Here is a 6,165-nt window from a genome sequence, read left to right as displayed (position 1 = left end):
GGTTATCTAAACCCCTTGGTCTTTGAAAAGGGTTTTTGGAGATACAGTAAAATGAAAATTGTTTCTATGCAAAATCGAAAATGTAAGTTTTCGGATATCACATGATCTTTTCAGTCAGTTTTCTGAGGAAGTAGATGAAGAATTATTTACAATGACAGAGGATTTGTCAAAAAATAAATTGTATTATACAGTAGTTGGACTGCACAGAATTTTACATCTCATAATATTAAACAATGAATTAAGTTTTTATCCATCGTATTGTTTTACATAGCATGTGTAGTCTATAACAAAAGATTTATTCTCTTTAAAGTGACGACTTTATCTTTCTTGTTAGTACAGATGATAAACTTCTGTTGAATTGTTGTTTCCACCAATTGGGTTATTCCAATCAAACCTTTCAATATGATTCCAACAGAGGAGATGATTTGTAACCATGGCTTATATATCTTTTGTAATCTTCCAAATTTATTGTTTGCTAAATGTATATGTACCCTTGTAGAACAAAATTTGTCATTGTTCATTAGGGAATTTTGTTAGACTTTTTCCAAATGTTATTGGGTCTGAAATTTTTCAAGTATGCTTTTTGTTTATGCAAAATAGATTATTGTGTTTTTTTTTATGTGGAAGTCCCCCTCCCTTTATGGAACAGATGAGTTGGCAAGTGTAAGTTGGAATTATTCATTCTCCCATTCCCTTTATGGCAGTAATTAAATGTAATTGATTATGAGTTCAGGGTAGTTAGGTGATGAGACCCCCATACAATTCATGACAATCTCTCGAACTGTTTATGCTTAATCTCCACAAATGATTTATTAAGCCGTTTTAACCTGTGCCGCACACCTAACGCAGGAAAGAGAACTCATGGTCAGGGATGGTTGGTTGTTTCTGCCATTTTGGGGCCAGTCCTATGACAGCTAAGTAAATTAGTTCAGTGTCTGGTAAACTACTTAACAATCTTCCTTAATTGTTAAGTACTGGAAAATCATGCTGGTAAAATTTTTAGTAGTAGTAGTAGAACAGTAAGTGCTTAGCATTTCTTCAGAAGATAAACAAGAACTAAGCCATGGTACAAGAATTGTTTGTTTCTATATGTGGTGATTTTGTTGCTGGGTACTTATATGTTGTTAGACAGTGTTAGTATATATTTTATTTTGTTTGTGTTTTAGATTTTTTCTATTTGGCTTATTATGGCATAAAAATATCCTCAATACATTAATTTTGAATGACTGATAGATTATTTTGAGTAGTAATTCCATGCCTGAAATAAATTAATAATATGAGGCTGGGTTAGATTTTTGTAATTGAAGAATATTTTGATAATGCAGATATTTGCTTCAAGTATTTCAAGTTTATTTTTCTGGTGATTATGTTTTTTATTATTATTATTATTATATATAGCAAATACCATCTTAGTAATTTTGATTTTAATGTTGAGTCAAAGTCTTATGCGGTCATCATTTTCATTCTTAAACTACCATCCTGTTTTACTGTTGTTGATATTTCACAGCAGTGATGACTTATTTTTGTGTACTTTTCAAAACATTACTCCTGTGTTTCTTAGTGGATTGCATGGTTCCTTCAAGTTAATTTCATGAAGTCTCACTCTTTGGATATTCATATGTTTAAACATTTTTGGAAAGATTGATATACAGTGAGTTCAAATACTTATAATTTCAGATACCTTTGAAATGGAATGGAACAGCAAAATACATAATTTTTATAAAGTTATTGCTAATCAGTCAGGTTTTACCATTGTGATTGTCTGTGGGAATTGTACCTCACCAATGAAAAAATTCTCATACCCATCATGGAGATGTAACCAAAAGATAGAAGATACTTGGTGGAAAGTCAGATTCTACAGCAATTGCATGATTGTACCTAAACTGCATTTTCATTTTGCTTTTTCTTTGGCTGAAAGAATGAGATTCTATGCAATTTTTAATTTACATTTTAATCACAAGAATGTAATGTCATCTGTCTCTTTTCATTCTTGTGAAACATTTACAAAAATGATCATAAATTTAGATTTTTTAATAGAATACATTTACAAAAGACATTTCATAGCAAGGTTATTTATTTTGGTTATAAGTTAACTGTGATTACCTATTTTGTTGGAATGCTGTACCCTATTCCATGTTCAGTGATTGTGGATGCTTCTTTCTTTCTGACTTAAATGAAATCATTTTAATTTGCCCATCCATCTTTGCCTACTTGTCCCTATTTTTTGACCGAGGTTAAGTTTGGAAAGTGGCATCCACAGATATTGAGGGAAAGCAGCTCTTGGGTTCTGTCAGAAATATATATCCAGAATCTTGAAAAGTGTCTGCAAGGTTTTAGGGACCCAAGTCAGATCTAACCTGTATCTCATTCCGAGTTTTATGTCTTGAAATGCTATCTTGTATATTGACTGTCTTGGCATAGTTTCAGTTTTTAACTTCTTTTGCCTAACACCAAATGGAAAGAGAGAGAGAGAGCTGGAATCTCTCCATTGCTAAGAAAGGCTATTACTTAAAAGTAACTGCATTACTTTGATTTATCCTTAAATTATAGTAAGCCTACCCATTTCCAAAAATCCCTTGGAAATAGTTTGATTTATATCTTGGGTATCCATGATTTTTTTTTCTCTTCCAACACTACAGTAATCCTATACTTGGTCATTAGGTTTACATTCCTTAAAATTGTCAAAAGCATGAATCTTGCAAGCAGTGTTAAGATACATAGAGTAAAAAGAGAATTTAGAGTAATTTCTTGGGAAAAACATACGTTGTCAGGGCTAGTTATATATTCTAAAGCACAAGGTTATTGACCATGACCAACCATTTGTTTGATCAGAAGCACTTCGAGAATAGAAAATGTGATAAGATATTAGATAAATTATTTTGATGCCTTGCTATTATGTTAAAACATAATACTACCGAAATGAAGCTACAAATAAGTGGAAGATTATGCATTCTTTGCTTCTGCTGAATTTTTAGATATTGAAAATAAGTAGTTATTAGTACCTGGACTTGAAAACATACTAAATTGAAGTTATATTTTAACTTAAGATTGTTGATTGTATTTGCGGCACTTATTAGATCAAGAATACACATACGAAAGCTATACAGATGGGTTGTATACTGAGTGCAGTCTTATTAAGGAGTGGTCATGATATCTTTTTTAATAACTTTTTCCAATAAATGATTAGAAAGCAGTTCATTTGTTTTCCAAATAGTAGTTTAAAGTACCTGCAGTACAGTATTTTTGTGGATAGAGATACAAACATTATTTAACCGCTTTAGACATTTTCAGCATTCTTGAAGTTATTACATTTTTTGTTTCATTTTACTTTTCTTTGTATTTAAAACACCACACTGGGAAAGTACTTTTGAATTCGACGGACCATTCATCTTGACTCAAATTTGGTATACGCATGTAATTTCAAGGATATGTAAGGCTTGCTAAGTAATAATACAAGGTTGAGGAGGATTACTGCAAGTGGTTTTGTTCCTGCATTAGTGGAATTGCGTAAACTACTTCTTATAACTAAGGGGAATTGCTTTTATTCAAGATTTAATTGGACCAATCAGCCAAGTACAGTATTTGTAAGTACAGTATATATATTTTGCCAGTTATGCATTTAAGTCCCTCAGCTACCGCAGGTGTTCACTGGTTATCATTCATGCCATATTTTATGTTCAGATATTGTAAGGAAACCCTTTTGTGATTTTACTGTTAATGGAATAAAGAATCCAAGCATACTATCAAAGCAAAGGTTTTTAGATTTTTTTATTGTTTTGTGTTCAGTCTCCTTTGGAAAGGTATTTCACCTCTGATCTTGGTATTCTTTTGTGATTAATCATACGGAAATTTTATGAAATTACCATTTGGTTGTTAGAATGAAGACATGTATATTCCAGGATGATTAAAATGCTTCATTAATACAACTGACTGAATCTGTTAATGAGAGAACGATTGCATGGACAGACTTCAAGGATTATTGTTTATCAGAATTTTTATTTTTGTCTTGGCATAATCAAATAACCATCAATAAATATGTTATAATGTTTTGAGGGACTAAAGCATGATGGTTTATGAAGTTGAAGCTGCAGATAGGTTTTATAACAAATAGGTTGTGTAGATGAAGATTGTACAGAACTTTGGCTTAGTATACAGATTACACAGTAGATGCCTTTTGATGAATATGCTCTACTGTTTAATTAGGAGCCCTAGGCCTAGTGGTTCTTCAAAGATGTTATATTTGAAAATCGTGGTGTTCAAGGAAAGTAACAATTTGCATAATCAGAAATATTGTTGCTAAGATTGTTTCACATTGCAAGAAGAATAAGGTTCAAAGTTGTATGGGTAAAGAACCTGATCATGAATTAAGACTTTGGCTACGTGAATCATTTTCGTTATTTATGAATGAGAACAGATATTCAAATACATATACATATGCATCACCGACTTTTTTTATAGAAAATATTGGATATATTGTGTTACAAGCTTCGAGGGAGACCATTACCAGGAAGAAAAGAAGTTACAATTATTTGTAATGTATGAGATGTATAAACAGTAAATAAAAAAGAAGTATAGTTTTGTTTACTTATTTAATTTATATATTTCCACCTTTATGATATTCACTTCTTTTGGAATAATAGATTAATTCAGGTATAAAATATTCTTTTACTCAAAGCAAAGAAATTTAGTCTGCAGCACCAACCTTGTCAGTTGACTGTTTCGGACAGATGATGCCACAGATGTTTTGATCTTTAATCTCTTCTGACTGAGGAAGAGTATTTATTGCCAATAAATTTGCATAAACTCATCCTGTACAATTTTTAGGTGATTGATCAGTATATGGAGTACATAATGGAAAGTTTTGTATAAATGAGTAGTCCAATACATTAAAATTATTTGCCGAGTTTTCTGGATAACCCTACCTAGTTATAAATTTGTTACTTGAATGCATAAATGATTCAAATTGACTTGATTGAAAACAGTATTCCTGAATCATGAGTCTATTGTAAATAAATTTTCTCCATATACACCATTTTCCCCCCATTTATTATGATGAATTGAACATAACCAAGAACCATCCTAGTCAGCTATTAACATTTCCTAAACCCAACATCTTTGATAAATATACTCTTCACCATAAACCTAGTAATAAATTGAAACAGACTGAACTCATGGTTGAATCATGGCATTTTAAAAATCCAAAGTAACGCCACACCAAAGTTGTTTTTTTTTTTTTTTTTTTTTTTTTTCACCTTGGTTGACCCGCAGTTAGGTACAAGTGCCTCAGTGGCGTGGCTGGTATGGTGTTGGAGTTCCACCTCGGTGGTCATGAGTTCGATTCGCGGCCATTCCATTGAGGAATGAGAGAGGTGTATTTCTGGTGAAAGAAGTTCACTCTCAACGTGGTTCGGAAGTGTAAAGCTGTTGGTCCCGTTGCTGAATAACCACCGATTCCATCCAAGTAAAACCACCATACAAACACACCACAGCTAGGTACTTGATGAATTGTTCACACAACCTAATCAATCCTAGTATGCAGGAAATGCAAGTCAATATTGATTGTTAGACATTTGTGTACTATATCTAAGCATCAATCGACGACAAGTTTCGAGTTTTGAAAATAAAGCAATACACAATTTTTGTCGGAACCATAATTATGTTCAGTTTCTCCCGTTGTGAAATTTTGAAAGGAATGCACTTCAGGTGATGTATAAGGTCTATTACTCAAAGAACAGAACTTCAAAAGAGCAACGCAAAAGCACCATACAAACAAACAGAACTTCAAAGGTTACCCCTATGAATTATGTATTTTGAATTTGCTGGTGTGGTTAAACTACTAGAGAAGAATAACAACGAACTTTAAGCTTGTTGGGTGGGAACCTTTAAGGAACAGTAAGTCTGAATCATAATTTGATCCTGAATATTCTTAACTAAATTGGCTAGACTTTCGCATTACATGGGTTCTGATGCCTGATGGGAACTGCTTTCTCGCTGGACCTTGGTGCCCAGCTGTTGATCCAACTAAATAAGTCAGCCCCTTTCCTTTTACTAAAAACTTTTCATCTTTCTGCTTCCTCCCCCTATAAGATATGGATTTTATGTTGATGACTTTTAGCTTGATTTTGGACATGACTTAGAATTATTCCTGGGATTTGAAGGAGGGTG

At 32.5% G+C, this 6,165-nt stretch overlaps 1 protein-coding gene across 1 annotated transcript in view; it reads left to right on the top strand.

The window, feature by feature from the left end:
* Positions 1 to 4,574, top strand: part of LOC135210858 (protein LSM12 homolog B-like) — a gene marked incomplete in the record, with an annotated part of 46,492 nt that extends 41,918 nt beyond the window's left edge. The window contains 1 exon segment of the mRNA XM_064243757.1: positions 1 to 4,574. This exon segment is cut by the window's left edge and continues 249 nt beyond it.
* Positions 4,575 to 6,165: the final 1,591 nt, after the last annotated feature.

The sequence above is a fragment of the Macrobrachium nipponense genome, chromosome 4 (assembly GCF_015104395.2).
Source record: "Macrobrachium nipponense isolate FS-2020 chromosome 4, ASM1510439v2, whole genome shotgun sequence".
Classification (NCBI taxonomy): Eukaryota; Metazoa; Arthropoda; class Malacostraca; order Decapoda; family Palaemonidae; genus Macrobrachium; species Macrobrachium nipponense.
This window is presented reverse-complemented; position numbering and strand designations above follow the sequence as displayed.